Source organism: Schistocerca gregaria, chromosome 2, assembly GCF_023897955.1.
Source record: "Schistocerca gregaria isolate iqSchGreg1 chromosome 2, iqSchGreg1.2, whole genome shotgun sequence".
NCBI lineage: Eukaryota > Metazoa > Arthropoda > Insecta > Orthoptera > Acrididae > Schistocerca > Schistocerca gregaria.
The window spans coordinates 812,092,556-812,096,320 of NC_064921.1; positions in this window are offsets into that span (position 1 = coordinate 812,092,556).

A 3,765-nucleotide genomic window follows, 5' to 3' on the forward strand; every position below is an offset into this window, starting at 1 on the left:
TTGATGATGACGAGGGTGATATATGCTACCATGCAAATGAACATGACGCCCAATGTGATTGAAAGCAAACACCCCAATACAAAGTGGCGCGCTGTGTGGCAGGCAGTGAATGCCACCACCCTTGATACTGACGTGCAATCTGCATGGTACGTAACTGTTAATGGGAAACAGTTGTGCCAGTCCCGCCAACATCACATCCACCTCGCTGATTCCCCCTTGTGTGCCACATGCCAAATGATTGACACAGATGAACATCGTTTCGAATGCGGGCCGGCAAAGGACGTATGGTATTTGGTGCGTCATATATTGGCTTTTCTCACACGCACGACTCCCGACAGGATAACTACCCGATCACTTCTTTTCCCCGATAAGATTTATTTCCGAAGAGCAAAAACGAACTCTGTGACGTGGATCAGCGGCCACGGTGTTCACTACCTCTTCGGTAATGGCGAAAAGACAGTACCCGATTTTTGGTATTACCTCAACAAACGACATTGTGCGATCGTCAAGAAGCCTAAATATAGGCAATATTTTTCTAATTTCCTTTGGAGAGCATTTCATAATCCGCCTCGCAGCTGGATTATCGATGACATGAGAAGATAACCATAGCACCTCTTCCCAGTTCCTTTTTTTAAGACATTTGAACAAACAACGGAAACAACACAGCAACGAGAAGACAGTCATCGAAAAATTCGCAGCAGGCTATAGTATGGACCATCCTTTGTCGTAACGGGACGACTTCCTATTATTCTGTTTATGTAGCCGAAGAGGAACGGCTTTCCTTTTATCCATTTGTATAAAAATAAAATGAAACAAAAGTAAAAAAAAAGCAGAAAAACAAACCTTTCAAAATCCTTTTTCCTTTTTCTTCATTTTTGTTAAAAAAAAGTGGCTAGGATAGCTGGCTATTAAAAAAAAAATGGCCATTTGTGAAAAAAAAGATGGTTGAGCACTTGCCCGCGAAAGGCAAAGGTCCCGAGTTCGAGTCTCCGTCGGGCACACAGTTTTAATCTGCCAGGAAGTTTCATATCAGCGCACACTCCGCTGCAGAGTGAAAATCTCATTCTGGTATAGGTTATTGTTAGTCAGGGCCATCCTTTTGTAGGGATTATTGAAAGTCAGATTGCGTTGCGCTAAAAAAAATATTGTGTGTCAGTTTAGTGATGATCAGAATAAGTAAAGAGACAAATGTCTGAGTACGTTCAGTTTTGCTCAGCTGTTTAAAATGAAATAGGGTAAGAGGATTACCAGCACAGTAATTTATAATTTTTCTAAGGGGATGTTACAAAGTTTGAGGTTTCATTGTATGTCCCTTGTGTTGAAAAGCTATACATATTGATTTTAACTTAAGAATTTTACCGTTTATTATTTCTGTACGAATATAACTTTAATTTGAAGAGTTGCTTTCATCAAAAACGCAATAAGTAGATGAAAGCCTAGGGGCACTCATCTATATTTCATTAATACAGTGTTATTGCATAATCCTTTCTGCTGTTTGTTGGTGCTACAATAACATCTGAAGACAAAATTTTGTAATTTTGAAATCCATCATCCGAAGTAAATGCCGTCAATAAAATAAAACAGCTGAATTGATTACCCAATGACAGTATATGTGTTGACAAAAACTGAGATGACAAAAATCATGGCATATACTGCCTACAGGAGAATTAAAGAGACCTTTGGAGAAAAGAGAGCCACTTGTATTAACATCAAGAGCTCAGATGGAAACCCAGTTCTGAGCAAAGAAGGGAAAGCAGAAAGGTGGAAGGAGTATATTGAGGGTCTATACAAGGGCGATGTACTTGAGGACAATATTATGGAAATGGAAGAGGATGTAGATGAAGATGAAACGGGAGATACGATACTGCGTGAAGAGTTTGAGAGAGCACTGAAAAATCTGAGTCGAAACAAGGCCCCCGGATCAGACAACATTCCATTGGAACTACTGACGGCCTTCGGAGAGCCAGTCCTGACAAAACTCTACCATCTGGTGAGCGAGATGTATGAAACAAGCGAAATACCCTCAGACTTCAAGAAGAATATAATTATTCCAATCCCAAAGTAAGCAGGCGTTGGCAGATGTGAAAATTACCGAACTGTCAGTTTAATAAGTCACGGTTGCAAAATACAAACGCGAATTCTTTACAGACGAATGGAAAAAGTAGTAGAAGCCGACCTCGGGGAAGATCAGTTTGGATTCCGTAGAAATGTTGGAACACATGAGGCAATACTGTCCCTACGACTTACCTTCGGAGCTAGATTAAGGAAGGGCAAACCTACGTTTCTAGCACTTGTACACTTAGAGAAAGCTTTTGACAATGTTGATTGGAATAATCTCTTTCAAATTCTGAAGGTAGCAGGGTAAAATACTGGGAGCGAAAGGCTATTTACAATTTGTACAGAAACCAGATGGCAGTTATAAGAGTCGAGGGACATGAAAGGGAAACAGTGGTTGGGAAGGGAGTGAGACAGGGTTGTATTCTCTCCCCGATGTTATTAAAAAAAAATGGCTCGAGCACTATGGGACTCAACATCTTAGGTCATAAGTCCCCTAGAACGTAGAACTACTTAAACCTAACTAACCTAAGGACATCACACACACCCATGCCCGAGGCAGGATTCGAACCTGCGACCGTTGCAGCCCCGCGGTTCCGGACTGCAGCGCCAGAACCGCACGGCCACCGCGGCCGGCAATGTTATTCAATCTGTATATTGAGCAAGCAGTGAAGGAAGCAAAAGAAAAATTCGGAGTAGGTATTAAAATCCATGGAGAAGAAATAAAAATGTTGAGGTTCGCCGATGACATCGTAATTCTCTCAGAGACAGCAAAGGACTTGTGGAAGTGCAGTTGAACGGAATGGACAGTGTCTTGAAAGGAGGATATAAGATGAACATCAACAAAAGAAAAACGATGATAATGAAATGTAGTCGAGTTAACTCAGGTGAGGCTGAGGGAATTAGATTAGGAAATGAGACACTTAAAGTAGTAAAGGAGTTTTGCTATTTGGGTAGCAAAATAACTGATGATGGTCGAAGTAGAGACGATATAAAATGTAGAATGGCAATGGCAAGGAAAGCGTTTCTGAAGAAGAGAAATTTGTTAACAAATAGTATAGATTTAAGTGCCAGGAAGTAGTTTCTGAAGGTATTTGTATGGAGTGTAGCCATGTATGGAAGTGAAACATGGACGATAAGTAGTTTGGACACGAAGAGAATAGAAGCTTTCGAAATGTGTTGCTATAGAAGAATGCTGAAGATTAGATGGGTAGATCACATAACTAATGAGGAAGTTTTGAATAGGATTGGGGAGAATAGAAGTTTGTGGCACAACTTGACTAAAAGAAGGGATCGGTTGGTAGGACATGTTTTTAGGCATCAAGGGATCACCGATTTAGTATTGGGGGGTAGTGTGGAGGGTAAAAATCGTATAGGGAGACCAAGAGATGAATACACTAAACAGATTCAGAAGGATGTAGACTGCAGTACATACTGGGAGATGAAGCAGCTTGCACAGGATAGAGTAGCTTGGAGAGCTGCATCAAACCAGTCTAAGAACTGAAGACCACAAAAAGAACATGTCTGAAATCATTCGCATTGCATACACAGACTTGTTTAGGTGCTTTAGCAGTTCGTTAGTATGTCGCTCCCAATTAAATTCATTATCAAGTTGTAATCCCAAGAATTTTACACTCTCCACTTCTCCTATTTCCATGTCATCATATTTTATACATACACTATAAGGAAATCTCTTGGAAGTTTTGAACT